The following is a 17,531-nucleotide window of genomic DNA, read 5'->3' on the forward strand; positions in this document are numbered from 1 at the left end:
GGTGGACGTGAATGAATACGCATCTTCTAAAGTGCATACCACTCCTTGGGCCACCCATCCCGAAATAAAATAAGTTTGCCTAACGAACCATAAAGAAACTGTCAGCGCTCCACGAATTGTCAGCACGTCGGTCGTCCCTTCTCGTATTTTAAGCGAATTTGTCTTGTAACCTTTTTCGTCTTCAGAAAATTGAAACACATCGGCATGTTACGAGAGAAAATAATGAGAATATAAGCCCGAACTAGCAATGTATAAAACGTCAACTTCCTGTATCAAGCCGTTGTAGTCTTAGTTGCGTAGATCAAGTGCTTAGCAGACCTATGTCTTTGTTTCTGCAAATTGTAAGGGATGCGTGATCCCACGAACATAGATGCTAGTATCCGACGCCCAGGTCGATAGTAAACAGGAGTCGATTGTCGAGCGCTGCAGGAGGCAGTGAGACGAGTGTCGAGTGCGGGGTAGTACTGGAGTGTGTCGAGTGAGCGGGAGAGATAGGCAAAAATGGTGGTCGAGTGAGTTGTAAACGGTAAAATTCACCGGAGTATGACGGGTGAGCACGTCCCCCTGATCGTCGTGGAGTTGACCCTCACTAATACCGATTCGCGAGTGATATGAAATAGAAAGTGACAAGTGCCGCATTACGTGTTTCGCGTCAACCGCGTCGGCCAGCAACAACCATGGATTGCAGTGAGGATTGTTGTGAATGTTAACCATCAGCATTTCGTGTGACGAAGTACTGAAAATCAACAACCAATAAAAAGATATAACCATAATTAGACGTGTAAGGCGAAGTTAGCAACTGCCTCAGAATTTGTGTGTTCGTAGAAAATACAATACAGTTTGTCATCGCAACCTTTGTGGTCCTTAATAATAGACAAACTTTCAATCATTCCACTATTCAGTTGCAAAACAGCCGCACTCGGTTGAAATACCCCCGAAACCACAGCAGAAAAACCGATAGCCTTTCATCCATTAAGCACACGGTCATATAATCATAATAATTAACTCTTTGGCGGCTGAGATATATAACACAAAACCAAATAAAGGAATTTAAACGGAGGTGTTTCATCTTGGCTACCGTGAAAAGGACAATTGCAATCTTCGGATCCGTACAATGGTTTATTGACCTCAATTTTTTGTTTCAGTGGAAAGACATTTGCAATTATCGGACGATAGTTAGTGCAAGAATAATTCGGCATTGTCGTTACCGTGACTAAAATTACAGTATTCCAACTAGAAACAGTGTAATATAACAAGTATGGTGAAATTAGAAATCGCGGGAAAGAAGCACATTATTGCGACAATTAAGTGCAAAAGGGACTGAGAAACAGTAAATAACTTGTTTTTATGAGTTCATGTGACAAAAGCAGTGTTAATAAACAATATATTGAAGTATGGACATGAGAACCTGCGTGAATTGCTGTAGAATTCATATTCTAAGAAAAGGTGCGTTTGTGAATAATCGCGAGTTATCCAGCCAAAATTCCGTTTCAGAAGTATCTGGAACTTGTTTTCAACTGACCTTGTATCTGAAATTATCTTTTGCACGGTGTAAATCGTTCGATTTGATGTGGACCCATAAACTGTTACTGCATTTGCGAGTGTTAACTGTTGCGCAATTGTTGGATGACGTCACTCAGACTCTGTGAGCGGCTAGCCAAAGCATATGAAGCAGTGAAGCATTTCCACACGCCGCGAAATCAAGGATTTAGACAGCGGAGACGTACCACACTGACCAGTGACTACAGCGGATCCAAGTGGCTGAAGTAGAAACAACGACGACGCAGACTTCGACATCTAGTGGCGTACCCCCGAAGTATACGACGTCTGCCCCACCTACCCGCCGATCAACGGAATACGTGACATCAGCTCCATCCTGTCGCTAACCAACGAACTACGAGACCGCTTTAGCGCGACTCGCCGCGAGCTTCGCTTTGCACACGCCACCACACACAAGCTACAGCAACGCATCGCCTGACAGCCGCCACGCCGGAGGAGCCAACGCCAACACGACTAGTAGCGCGACTTCAAACGTCAAAACATCGCAACTTCGACGAACATCGAGGGGTGAGTGAGGACGATTTGCTGGCGCGAGAATAATTAATATTGCACTATCTTCAGAGCGCAGAAGGAACTTCAAGTTATGTTTGTCAATTGCAGAAAATAAAGAACAATATTTTTTAACATTTTTTTGCGAATTTGCTCTGAAGGCTGGTATCCTAATATGCATGTGTCTCCATGCTGTACAGCACAGAATAGTGTCACATTTGCATTATTTATTGTAAACTACATGTTTAAGTTGTGTGTATGTTACTTCGAGATTTTGTGTATAAATGCAGTCATTGATGTTTGATCTGGGTAGGCTTCTGTAATTTATGCTGTTCAATGGAGAGGTCTACTTTGCCAGTCTGGGTTAACCTAATACAGTGAATGGATATTTCGTTATTAGTTAATTAGTGAGTGTTTGGATTACTAGGAGGTTATTTTATTTTACTTTTTTCTTATCTGTGCATACTGAATAGTTGAGAATGGATCCTGAATTGAAAGAGAAGGTTGTGGAGGAGGTAGTTAGAAAAATGGAGATAGGGCAGGAGGACAAGGATGAGTCAGGAATTGGTAGTAGTGGAATGTCAATGGACAGCCCATTGGGTCATTCAACTGGCTACCCTGAGACACCGGTAAAACCAATTAGAAAGGAACTGAGTCTTGAGGATGGAGAATCGCAGTCAGGAATACTTAAGGTGCTCTAAGGAATCGACAAGCATATGGGAGAGATGCTCCAAGAAATCAACAAGCGAATAGAAGGGATGTCAAAAGGAAGTGAAGAAACCAACAAATATATAGAAGAAATGTCCGAAGGAAATGAAGAAATTAAGAAAGAGAACAAAGAAATCAAGAAAAGTATAGCAGAAATGTTCCAAGAAAACCAAGAAAGCTTAGGGTAAGGACTGCAAGAATACCAGGAACAGATGAGAATAACTCTTCAAGAGAGAGATGACAAGCTTCAGGTGAAGGCAGATCGACTCCGAGAAGAGATAAACGATATGAAGACAGAGATAATTGGAAAAGCTGAGGGATATGTTGAGGGTGTCAAAACTGAATTAGAAGGGAGAATTCGAGAAATGGAAGCACATCAGAACCAACGGATTGAAGATGTGGTACAGGTGCAGCAGCTGTGCCAGGCTAGTATTGGTAAATTGGGAAATAGGCAAGTGAAATTGGAGGAGGCTGTGGAACATATAGTCACAAGTGAGATCAAACAGCTGCAGAAGGGAGTTCAACAGCTAGAAACTAAAACCAAAGAGACTGATAGGAAGATAAATGGTGCCACCTTAACAGTAGGGGAGGGCAAATTCGTTAAGTTACTAAATGATGATAATAGGTATACCCAGACCAAAATGGGGCAAAAATATAAACCCAAAGGGGCATTGCATCCTATGATATATACTAAATGGTTACGAGGAGTTTTCCCAGCACACTTACGAGATGCAGATAAAATTCAGTTTGCAATAGACAGAATGCAAGGTGAAGCTTTCACCTGGGAAGTTAGGAAGAAAGAAGAGGTTACCAGCTACAGTCAATTTGAGGAAGAGTTTTTAAAGAAATACTGGTCCAAAAGTCACCAATGTGCAACACTTGAAGATTTACTGCATCGCAAGTCCCTTAATATCTGTAGAGGTACCTTGAGAGAATTTGCTGAGCATCTATGGGAGTTGAATGAAACATTGGAGCAGCCATTGAATGACGATGTAATGATATCAGCAATTAAAAGGAGGTTAAGTCGTAGGATGAAAGAAAACTTATCTGGAAGCCTGATTAAAGATAAAGATAACTTAATGGAAGTATTGGAACAATCAGAAACTATTCATGCCCAGGGAAACAATCAGATGTGTGATCAGAACCAAGGTGGTAATAATTACCATCAAAGTCAGTTTATTGGCCCACCGAATAACAGAGGTAGAGGTGGGGGTAATGGACATGGGAACTGTGGCAATGGTCGACAGTTTTACCACAATCATAGGAGAGATGATGATGACAGGAATTATGAGAGGGGAGAAGATAGACGAAGGGATCATGAGGTGCGAATTGAAGATATAAGATAGATGTAGGGAGCCAGCAACTCTTTTGCTGGTGTACCAAGTGGCGACTGGTACACTCCCAGCTGGGTGAGACTTTATTTCTCATTTCAAGTTTCACTCTTCTACCATCTTTCTCTATACTTAGGCTAAGAAAGTTAGTGTGTAGTAGTTAGGATTTGTAGTGGTCATCTAAGTAATTCAGTCAGGAACCATGTAGCAAATTTATAGTTGGCTTAAAATCAGGATAAGTAGTTACTGTTAATGTAGAGTGTGAGATGTCAGAGAATCAATAAGTCAAAAATCAGCTTAGTGACAGTACATTGCAAAATTATTAGTGCCAGAAGTAATAAAATGAGAACCAGATCAGAAAGCTAATGTTTATAAAATGTATAAAATGTGGTGGGAAGCTAATTGGTCAAACAAGAGTTTGTGTAATCTTATAGAGTGGTTTTGTGAAGCATGAAAACGTCAAACTGTTGTAAGAGAATTAAAGTAATGTATCAGCTTGTAAGTAGATGAACATATAAAGAAACAAATACATAAGGAGATAGTTGTTCGAATAAATGATGTGAAATAAGATGAACAGAGAGGCCAAGGAGCCTGGAGTACTTTTACGTAGGCATTGAAGTATATGGAGGATTGATATAGATTGAAGATAGATATACATTTATTTGCAGTTAAAGTTGCTATTAAGTTGAGGGAGTTATGTGTAATGAAGTGTATTGAGTATGAGATGTTTGAAGTATTGAAGTATATGGAGGATTGATGTAGGTTGAAGATATATATTTATTTGCAGTTTAAGTTGCTGTTAAGTTGAGGGAGTTATGTGTAATGAAATGTATGAAGTATGAGATGTTTGAAGTATTGAAGTACGTCATTTAGCACATGAGCAACATCTGTTTGCAAGTTATTTGTAGGTATGCTGATAAAACAGAAAGTGTAACTTATGAGTAATGAGTAATTCATGTATCCAATAAGCTATCAGAGTCAATTATGGTTATACTTAGGTCAAGCTTTAGAAGCAGAATTCTGGCACTGTGTAATGAATAATAAAGATCCATATAGCAGATTCGGATAAATATCAATATAACAGGAAATATTGTACCTCTCATCTGAGCATTAGTGATAACAATTCACACATGGCAGTATAAATGTTTGGAAAAATGAAATGATCAGTAATTTAAAATTTTTTCATGGGGTCACCACATTAGTTATAGTGATGCAAATAGTTATGTAAGACATATTTAGTGCCATAATGGATTGATTACACATTGATTATTGAATCAATGTGTAGAGGTATGAGGAATTGTAAAATAATTGCATAAGTCAAAGTATAAATGGTTTATATTGTTCTCATTTTCAATTTCGCTTGTGTTAAAGACTCAAATGAATAAGTTGTGAATTTCTTCCTTAACTTTAATATGTGTTGACCAATTGAGTTACAACTTAGAGTGATAATAGTATGGACAGCACGAACCCTGCTCAAAGGACGGCATACCAAAGGGGTAGCTGGCATTCAACTAATTTGCTTTGTTTTTTTGTCTTTGCTGTAGCTAGTTATAAAAGGTTAACCAGTAAAAAATATGTAGCTAATGGCCCAGACAAACCTTTGAAAATGAAGATTTTTGGTAATTTAATGTAAGATAAGTTTGTAGAAATATTTACCATGCAATATTAATTAAGATAGATTGAGGTTGAATGATGTTTCTGTAGGGGCAGTTTGCTACTGGAGTCAATAGGGTATTATTTGTGATACGATGTAATATTCAGTATTTGAACCAGAACCTATGTTCCTCATTTTCATTTATATACTATGTGACAATTTTTTCCTATTATTCTTTTTCACCTGTGGCTACAAAGAAGGTTTTTAGGACGGGCATGTAAGGGATCCGTGATCCCACAAACATAGATGCTAGTATCCAACGCCCAGGTCGATAGTAGACAGGAGTCGATTGTCGAGCGCTGCAGGAGGCAGTGAGAAGAGTGTCGACTGCGGGGTAGTACTGGAGTGTCTCGAGTGAGCTGTAGTGCGGGAGAGACAGGCAAAAATGGTGGTCGAGTGAGTTGTAAACAGTAAAATTCACTGGAGTATGACGAGTGAGCACGTCCCCCTGATCGTCGTGGGGTTGACGCTCCCTAATACCGATTCGCAAGTGATATGAAACAGAAAGTGACAAGTGCTGAATTACGTGTCTCACATCAACTGCGTCGGCCAGCAACAACCATGGATTGCAGTGAGGATTGTTGTGAATGTTAACCATCAGCATTGTGTGTGACGAAGTACTGAAAATCAGCAACCAATAAAAAGGTATAACCGTAATCAGACGTGTAAGGCCTAAGGTAGCAAATGCCTCATAAATTGTGTGTTCGTAGAAAATACAATACAGTTTGTCATCGCAACCTTTGTGGTCCTTAATAATAGACAAACTTTCAATCATTCCACTATTCGGTTGCAAAACAGCCGCACTCGGTTGAAATACCCCGGAAACCACAGCAGAAAAACCGATAGCCTTTCATCCATTAAGCACACGGTCATATAATCATAATAATTAACTCTTTGGCGGCTTCGATATATTACACCAAACCCAATAAAGGAATTAAACGGTGTTGTTTCAAAATATAGGTCAAACTTACCTCACTTACCCACAGGACTGCTACACTATATGATCAAAAGTGTCTGGACACCTGGCTGAAAATGACTTACATCCTCGCGGCGGTCTCCATTGGTAATGTTGGAATTCAGTATGGTGTTAGCCATCCCTTAGCCTTGATGACAGCTTTCACTCTCACAGGCGTACGTTCAATCAGGTACTGGAAGGTTTCTTTGGTAATGGCAGCCCATTCTTTACGGAGTGCTGCACTGAGGAGAGGTATCTGTGTCTGTTGGTGAGGTCTGGCAAAAAGTAGGCGACCTAAAACATCCCAAAGGTGATCTGTAGGACTCCGTGGAGGCCTGTTAATTACAGGGATGTTATTGTAGTACAACCAAACCGCCACAGTACATTCATTATGTACAGGTGCTTGAACGTGTTGAAATATGCAGTAGCCATTCCCGAAATGCTCTTTAAGAGTGGGAAGAAAGAAGGTGCTTAAAACATCAATGTAGGCCTGTGCTGTGATAGTGCCACCCAAACCATTATGGGGTGTCAGACCCCTCCATGAAAAATCCGAACACACCATAACACCACGCCCCCAAATTTTACTGTTGGCACCACACACGCTGGCAGATGACGTTCACCGGGCATTTGCCATACTCACACCCTTCCATCGGATCGCCACATTGTGTCCCGTGATTCGTTACTCCACAGAACGTTTTTCAACTGTTCAATTCTCCTTACACTGATCGAGGCGTCGTTTTGCATTTACCGGCGTGATGTGTCGCTTATGAGCAGCTGCTCGACGATGAAATCGAAGTATTCTCACCCCCCATCTGACAGTCATAGTACTTGCAGTGGATTCTGATGCAGTTAGGAATTCCTGAGGGATGGTCTGGATTACGACCCTCTTCAAATGTCGACGGTCTCTGTCAGTCAACAGACGAGGTTGGCCTCTACGCTTTTGTGCTGTACGTGTCTCCTCAGTTTTCCACTTCTTTATGACATCGGAAACAGTGGGCCGAGGGATGTTTAAGAGTGTGGAAATTCGAGTACAGACGTATGACACAAGTGACACCCAATCAGCTGCCAGCGTTCCAAGTACGTGAGTTCCAAGTGCCCCATTCTGCTCTCTCACGATGACTCCTGAGGTCGCTGATATGGAGTGTCAGGTGGTAGATGGCAGTACAATGCACCTAATATGAAAAACGCATGTTTTTGGGGACGTCCGCATACTTCTGATCACATAGTGTCCCTGCACATTGCACACCAGCCTATGGTTTCTGCGTACAGAAGTGACACAAAAATAATTCTTTGGGAATGTGGTTACTCTCGGAAATAAACCACTAAAAATCTGATATGTCATCATCACCATCATAATCATCATCAGTGTTCCTTTCCATCTACTGGGTAGGAACTTTGTGAACAGTATGCCTCCACTGAATTTTGTGCTGGAATTGCGTTACTAAGGCATTCGATAAGTAGTGTAGCATCTTTCTTCTCGGCCAGTTTCAGTTCATAATAGGAGAAATTTGTTGCTGGACGTCGTGGAATATTCCCGCTTCAGCCTCACTAGTTTCCTGAAGTTCCCTTATGTGACAGCGCTGTTCGTGGGCTTCAAATTGGCGTCTCTAATGGAGGTGCATTTGAAGCAAAGAGTTTTCACTTAGTTTCCAGTGGCGAATAACCGGAGTATCAAAGATATTCATAGGTGCCTCCAGAACTTCCGCAGAGAGCTGGCAGTGAACAAAAGCACGGTGAGTCTGGAGAGACGTCTGACATCATCGCAACAGGTATGCGCAAATTTGTCCGATCTCTCATGTGCTGGCCGGCCACAGACAGCTGTGATCCGATCTCTCATATGCCAGCCTGCCACACACAGCTGTGAATCCATCAATATTGGAATGTGCGGACACTCTCATCCTCCGCAATCGACAGATCACAGTCAAACACCTTGCTGTACAGCCAGACGTTTCATTTGGAAGTGCTGACACAATCGTCCACAGCAAATGTTTGGCTCAGACGTCGACCTGTACCAGGCGGTCATGTAGGCCCTCACAGTAAGCCAGCGTAAGGCCGTCGAACTGAAAGGAAATTATGTTAATAAGTAGGGTTCTGTAGTCCAAAGAGTGGGGGAATAATATTAGGTGTTGGAATACTGAATCAAATCAGCCTGCTTTCAGAAAAAGGCATTGCGTTACTAATGCAATGCTCTTAGCGGTTTATACTTAATTAATTATTCAGTGATACAGTGAATTCAAAATACTTTTTAAAGAGCTTACAAAATTCCATATAATGGCTAGTTATCGCTTTGCCGGTCGTCGAAGATATTGTCAGTTAGCTGCAACTCCACTAAGCAATATTCACTCGCCTGAGAATTTCATCTTGGATTTACTTTCATATACGTAATCGTCAAAGCCTGTAAAAGTGCAACTAAATTTCCTATTTTACTCATGGATGCACTCACTGGATAAACAGATTTTCACAAAGATAATGACCGGCTAATAATGGTCCCGGTGAATTGACGGTGACAGCCGATTCCCTGGGAGACATTTAGATATCGTTGCCCGAAAATCCTACAATTTCGGATAAATAAAAATTTTATGTACCTTGAAAATCATGCTATACACACAGGAGATACCGAAATATCACTGATTGGATGCCATTAGGATCGTAGAAAGAACTTTAAATTCATACAAACCGTGATGGTGGTCAACAATAGCACACGTTTTTAATAAAATTGATATTAATCACTGTATACGCCTGTACTAGCTGGAGTCTCCAAACCAAAGTAAGCTACTGTTGTTGTATTATCTTGATATATTGCCGAGACCCAGCGTCCCCCATTTTCGTACGTGTACATTCGTTACAACAATGGCACTATGTTTTAACTGCTTCGATGAGAATTCACAGCGCACTCGTGAAGGTAGCCTACCCGAGACTACTGAACGCCAGACATATTATTTGCGCCAGAATACAGAATAAAAATCTCCCATCACCCAGCTATGTTTGAAACTGTACCTCTCGCGCGAGTCCTGATACCATTCACCGCCAGGATTGGTTTGGAAGTGTTGGAACTTTCGCAGTGAACACAAAATGCCTAAAATCCAAACGGTCATCAGAGACGATAATTTCTCAACACTGAGGCAGCGTACAGCGGAACTCTAAGGACAATCAGTCTACTTACTTGAACTGTAGCAACGACGTCGCGACTGGCAAAATCTTTGCCCATTGTCTGGCATCGTCTAAGTCTCCGAGCACTTTAGCATGCCAGAAACACTTAACATCACCAAACAAATTCACTTCCTACCTCACTTGACTTCCGACCACTTTATTTATGTAATATGCCTACAGACACAGCTTACTTTGTCGTAACTGCGGCTACGCCACGAGATACCTCTCCCTTCAGACCACAGCCGTGTTCTCCTGAAGAATGGTGCAGCTTCGTCTGCTGCCTTATCAGAGCGAAAATGACGCCACGATACCACCTTCGATAAATGTGACTGTTGTTGATATTAGAATATCTGCCGTCGATACCTCTAAGTGAGACCTTTACTGAATGATATGTCAGAATTTTATCTCTCCTTTATTCTTTACATACATTATGAGGCCCAGTTTTTTCTTTGACTTTACATAAGCCTCTGAACGTGTCCGACCGTTTAGCGCAGTCCGCTGCTGCAACCTTTGCAGTATTTTCGGTTTAGAGATCATTTCGCATCCATCCGCCAGCCTTCGAAACTTCCAGAAACGGTTCCAATGCCAGTGCACCGATGACTTGTTTCCTTGCCAACAACACCCCACTCCTCTTCCTCGTCGGAGCACACTCACTTCGAGCAATCGTGAATTAAGATCGATCAGATCGATTTCAATGATAAATTCCTCCTGAACCGCTACTCGGATCACATTCTGGTTTTCACCTTCATTAGTCTCACAAAATTTTCTATGAAAATATATATGTTAATTCTCGCTCATGTTTTCTTTAATTATTTTAATTTGCGTAAAGAGTACAATGAGCATAGACTGTGGATACCTAAACCACAGCCAAGTCTCAAGCTTCTTTCCACAGTGGCATCCAGCACTGGATTAGGACCTCTTTTCCATTTCCGCTCAATACTGAAGACACACTCTGACCCAACATATTCTCGACTAGCCCACCAATTTCGTAAAAACCTCGGATGTAGCACAAAAAACCTGGATCCCTGCGATGGACCACAGTATTGTCGGCTGGTTGTACACTGCAGCCCCTGAGCTGGCATCTAGGTTATGTGACAGATTCCACACCATGCTCCAACTCCACACTGGCAACTCCACATTGGCAAGACTCAACGTGACACTCCCTCTGTCCTCTTGCAGCTACACGCGCCTTCTGGAGAGATAGGAGTGTCTGACCAATGCAGATTTGACTGGCAGGATATGTGATTAGTGACATATTCAATGAAATTTCAGTTTCACGCCACATATATTTCGGTGATGATACACAAAACCACAGGCTGACTCCAAGCCAGCTGTTGTTATTAGTACGAATTTACAACAAGAGCCCTTGAAGTGACATACTGTTCCACAATAATGAATGAATAATATTTGCTGGTGAGTTCACGTCTCGTGTGCCATCCACTTCGAAATGAAATTCTACACTGCTTGACAATTGCTGGGGAACAGAAATGTTTTTGGGCCGCAATAACCACAGGCGATGTTGGACGACATGAAACATGGTACATGTATGTGATTCTTGAGTTTCTCCCGGCGTATTTGATAGTCAAAATATCCACGGGTGTGCTGCCGGTCTATAGTGTCCAACGGGCACAATATTTCGGCGATCATACATGTCGCCATCATCAGGTGAACTGACGGACTGAGCTCCTGTGAACGTGCCGGCACGGAGATCCGTACGCTATGGCTGCTCAGAGGGAAATGGATTCGGTCGCGGCGGCGGCCGATTTAAATACCCTCCGCCCGCGGCGCGCTCCCTCCGCCGTCCGCGCCCCGCGCCACAGTCGCGCGGTGGAACAGATTCCGACGGCGTCTGAGATGACGTCGGAGTGATGGCTCTGTCCTCCGTGGTCGTCACAACTATACGTTTGCTCGATTTACTCTTGATTAACCCGATCGCTGGTTCCCAAGCCTTGCTAAGATTATAGCCACAGTCACGGTTTATGAGGTCGTCATTGGTGCGAATTTCCATGGCCTCTCTAACAACGCTGTCCCAGTATCTCGACGTCTGTACCAGAATCCTCGTGCGGTCATATTCCATGGCGTGATTTTCCGACAAACAATTTTTTTTCGAAAAAATGGGTACTCAGAGTGGCAGATTCAACGTGCTCTCCGCCCAACCACTGCAGCACAACCTCTTGAGATGGATGAAGTCACGAGGGAGGAGGTAGGCACTGCATTTATCCCATACACAGGCGCACTCTCGGGGAAAATCGCTCGCATTCTGAAGAAACACCGGGTCGGAACTGTGTTTTGTCCTCCAAATAAAACTCGTGCACTGGTGGGGAGCGCCAAAGATGACCTCGGTTTGAGGAAGGCCGGCGTGTACCAGATTCCGTGTCAATGTGGCAAGTCGTATATTGGTCAGACTATGCGTACCGTCGAGGGTCGATGCCGTGAACACCAGAGGCACACTCGCCTGATGTATCCGATCAAGACGGCGGTCGCTGAACATTGTTTGTCGGAAAATCACGCCATGGAATATGACCGCACGAGGATTCTGGTACAGACGTCGAGATACTGGGACAGCGTTGTTAGAGAGGCCATGGAAATTCGCACCAATGACGACCTCATAAACCGTGACTGTGGCTATAATCTTAGCAAGGCTTGGGAACCAGCGATCGGGTTAATCAAGAGTAAATCGAGCAAACAGATAGTTGTGACGACCACGGCGGACAGAGCCATCACTCCGACGTCATCTCAGACGCCGTCGGAATCTGTTCCACCGCGCGATCGTGGCGCGGGGCGCGGACGGCGGAGGGAGCGCGCCGCGGGCGGAGGGTATTTAAATCGGCCGCCGCAGCGACCGAACCCAGTTCCCTCTGAGCAGCCATAGCGTACGGATCTCCGTGCCGGCACGTTCACAGGAGCTCAGTCCGTCAGTTCACCTGATGATGGCGACATGTACGATCGCCGAAATATTGTGCCCGTTGGACACTATAGACCGGCAGCACACCCGTGGATATGGTACATGTATAATAGAAGTTGAGTGATATATTTATAAAAAAAAATAATAGGTATCACTACATCGGAAAGAAGAACATCAGACCAAAATAACGTTCATATTTTACACAGATTAGACTCCCAACGTAGCGGTCGATATCGGACTCTCAGAAAGAAATATGCCCTTGTCGGGCACTAAGGCACATTTTGCGCCTTTTATTCATGCTAGCTACGGCCAATTGAGGAGCTACTTGATTAAGAAGTAGCGACGCCTGTCACGAAAACTGACAACGGTCGGGAAAGCCCCTCCGGATCCATGATGTTTAAGGGCTGAGGATGACACGGCGGCTGGTCGGTACCATTGGGGCCTTCAAGGCCTGTTTGAAAAGTGTGTTTTTCTTTCTTTTTTATCGAAGTGTTGAGGAGTCCTTGGGGAATGTTGTTCCATTCCTCTGTCAAGACGGCTTTCTATTCTTGCACTGTTCGATGAGTGGGTGCTCGTTGAGAAACACGCGTGCCAAGAGCATCTTAAACATGGTATACAAGGTTTAGGTCCGGGGAGTATGCATATCATTCCATACAATCAAATTTCCAGTGCGTCCGACGCCTCAGCGGTCGTGTGGACGCGCATTGTCCACCACAAACAGAAAGTTAGGCCCTGTCGCCCCCTAAACAAGATGACATGAGCCAGAATAATCTCCCTGGACTACCGCTGTGCCTTATTGGTATCCCACACTAACATAAACAGCGGTGTTCGGGAATTGTGTGTAATGCCTGCCCACGACGTAGCTCCTAGGCGATATCGATGACGTTCATGAACATTGTGTGGTCTCTCCACACTAACTGGTGGCCAGAATCAGTTGCAACACTGAAGCGAGATTCGTCGGAGAAAATCACTCTGGACCATTGTTGCTGACCCCAACCGACATGCTCCCTACACCAACGACCATATCATGATTGAACTTTGATGCATGTAACAGGCTTCTGAGCATACAAACCAGCCCGATTTAATGGCCGCGAAAATATGTACAGGTAACGGTTGCAAGGTCTGCAACAATCTGCCTAGGAGTTCGATGCTGTTCACGTTGGTACTAGTGTTAGGCAACGGTCCTCTTTCGCTTTAGAGATCCGACTACGACCACCAGCGCGCTTTAACATAGCATTTCAACCTTGATCTGCGGTTTTTTGCGCAACATGACACTTTGGGGCACACCCACTACTGTGGCCACAGTAGTGACATTTTGACCGGCTACGAGCAGTCAAATTGCTCGTCCAAGACCGTAAGCACGGAAATGATGTCTTGCACACGGAACGTCTCACTAATCGGTTCCAACAACCGTCGTCAAACATCGTATTACATGAACTGTCGAATACATGCAGAGCATTCGTACGCAGATTTCACTGCAGTTAATACGTCCCACCCGCTATCATTGGTTAGAGGTTGTGGGGCGGCGGATGGTATATATATATATATATATATATATATATATATATATATATATATATATATATATATACGTCGCCTTATTTACAAGATTCTGCTAAATATTTTTGCCGTCAGCCGGAAAGCGATGGAGAACATACTGACTATAATTGCCAGTCTGCAGCTCCACATTTTCTTTGTACTCACAGAAAGGAAATGTCCCTACTATCTGTTTACCCAGCGGGATCAGGAGTTATCACCATAAACACAAGCTCTGAGTACAGTTAAACGTCACACACACAAACATAATAACATTCCTGATAGTAACAATAATGTTTCTATCATAAACACTACTATTAGCAGTTCAGCGGCGACCTCTACGGTAAGTTTCAAGTAAAATTGTCTATCACCCTGACTTCTAAACATCAAAGTTAATTGCTCGCCACAACAGTGGAAAATAATTTCGGCATTTGCCACGTGGTTGTGTCAACATTACGGGCGACAGACAAACAGTTACTTCCGCGAAGTTTAAGCAGTACAGGACTGCGTACTGTCCTTGCGAGTTGACTTTCAACTTTTGCCGAACATGTGTTTGGTAGCAGGCTGGCTGTGACGTCATCCGACGCAAAGGGTAAGGCAGCGTTTGACTGACGCGGAAGACTGACAGCTCGCTGTGAAGGGTCTCTAAATATTAGCGATACAATCTGAGTCTAGTATTTAGCGCATTCAATTTTTCGTAAAACTGCCGATTTTGACCAAAATATGGCACCGATCACATTGAGACACGTAACGTTTGATGTGACATGCATTTGCGTGTTCTGAATAATTTTTGTCTTTGTAGCTTAATTACTTGCCGTCACTTACTTTTTTCTTAAAATTAGCAAAACTTATTCATCTGTTCATTCTGAGATTTAACGATTTTAACATTAATATACTGAAGCATACACTGGCAAAGTTTGGGAAATCTACACACATCAAAATACCCTTGCATCACTCCAGTTCCCTGTGGTAGATTGAAAAGGGCTGTTTATGGGCGATGTGACCCACCAACCACTCTGAGGGATCTGCGCCGAATCGCCGTTGAGGAGTGGGACAATCTGTACCAACCATACCTTGATGAACTTGTGGATGCAGGCATGCGTCAATGCAAGACGACGTTGTACTGCTTATTAGAAGTGCTGGTGTGTACGGCAATGTGGACCACCACCTCTGAAAGTCTCTCTGTATGGTGGTATAACATGCAATGTGTGGTTTTCATAAGCAATAAAAAGGGCCGAAATGAAGTTTATGTTGATCTCTATTCCAATTTTCTGTACAGATTGCGGAACTCTCGGAACGAATGTGACTCAAAACTTTTTTATGTGTGTATTTCAATTTCTAATTTCACTCTTAGATAACGGCGCAATAGTTCGTGTGCTACACATTGGCACGTTATGATCACGTGCCGCTAGTAACAGTGAACTGGGGTAAGTTCCGGCACACTCGGTCGCCTCTGTATCTCTCAAATGATACAGCGCTTGTTTCGCCACAGAGCGGTCCGTGGCAAGTGGCAGTTGTTCCTCAGCAAGCGTCAGTTCTTCCTTATAAGCTTTCGGGGAGCGTATAGAGATTTGTTCTATGACTAATTCCATCTTACTTCATAATATACTCCCTAGAAAGACCTATGTTTAAAAGCACAGTCAACTGATGTCAAGGTCTACAGTGAATAACGCTGTTGGGTACTACCATCGACATAAATACAGCTCCTTCACGTGGGTAGCAGTCTGAAAGCCAGCAGACTCCTATTTGTGTGTTTGTTAATTGCGTCATTGGTTTCTTGCCTCATTGGCAAATAAAAGCTCCAGTACAAAGTCAATCTGTTCTTCTTCTTGAAACAGTTGAAAACAGGGTTCCTGCTTGATTTTCACTTAGAGTCATCGAAGTAACGCCATACAGCGAAAAGGGAAGATAACTATGTCGTAAGATGTTGCGGCTCATGTATGTTTGATCTGTACTGTATGCTAACGCAGGCTTTCTCGGCCTACTGCACTGGCGAAGACCTCTCAGGAAACCAGTAGAGTAATATATTCATTTCGGAGCGACGTTTCGACAAGTCTCATACTTGTCATTTTGGGGTGAAATGCGTGGGTCCTGTCGGATACTGATATCCATCCGTTTCGGATCGTGTCTTTCATCTCCAGAAACCGCGACAGCAAATCGCCGCGAGCGAATCGCGAACGCTCTGGTGTGGGAGTTCCGGCTGGAGGAAGGCAGGAGGGAGGGGGAGCGGTAGAGGGGGTGGGGATTGTGGCTCTGGCATACAAAGAATCTTGGAAGATCTGCAACCGAATAAACGTACTAGCTGCATCTTGTATGTGTACTATCACGACGATAGACTTACAACCATTGCAAAATATTATTAGGAGCGGGAGAGATTGTGACGTGAAACCATTCTAAGCTGACATGGCAGACAAATATCGTAAGCTGACATTTTCATCTTGTATTTCAGTCAGCCTCATACCGCACATACCTCTCCTTGTCTTGCCACTTCATAATTTGTATTCTGCTTTAATCGCACTAGAAAACAGTATAGACCAATTATCAACGGCTGGAACTGGCAGTCCCGTTTGGTAGGGATCGTCAGTGTCTCCTGTTTGTAATTAGTATTCTCATGAGGGAAGTTCTATGGCGAATGTTGCATAATATATTACCCCGACCAGATCGAGCTGGAACTTATTGTCACTGTTCGTTAGATTCCATGCACTCATATTTCTATCGCATTTTTCATTATATAACCCTATAAAGCGCAGGCGCGACTTCGGGTAAATCAGATGAACGTTCCTCGCTTCTTTTTCAGAAGCAAGGTGGCGTTTGACAGATGTACTGCCGGCCACACTTATGCGTGACACCACACGCTCCTGGTGTTTTTAGTCCTAAGGGATCTCTCATGGCCGGCCATTGTGGCCGAGCGATTCTAGGCGCTACAGTCTGCAACCGAGTAACCGCTACGGTCGCAGGCTCGAATCCTGCCTCGGGCTTGGGTGTGTGTGATGTCCTTAGGTTAGTTAGGTTTAAGTAGTTTTACGTTCTAGGGACTGATGACCTCAACAGTTAGGTCCCAAGTGCTCAGAGCCATTGGAACCACTTTTTTTTTTTTTATTTCACACGGAGCCAAGAGTGCATGCAAGGCGGAAAACCGTCTTCTCATTATGCCCGTTCTCACTAGTGGGCTGTCCAGCGTACGGAGAAACCGACCGGCCCTTGCTGTCGTCTTCCCTCTTTTCCTTTTTCATCCGGTGTTCT

Source organism: Schistocerca serialis, chromosome 1 (genome assembly GCF_023864345.2).
Source record: "Schistocerca serialis cubense isolate TAMUIC-IGC-003099 chromosome 1, iqSchSeri2.2, whole genome shotgun sequence".
Taxonomy (NCBI): Eukaryota; Metazoa; Arthropoda; class Insecta; order Orthoptera; family Acrididae; genus Schistocerca; species Schistocerca serialis.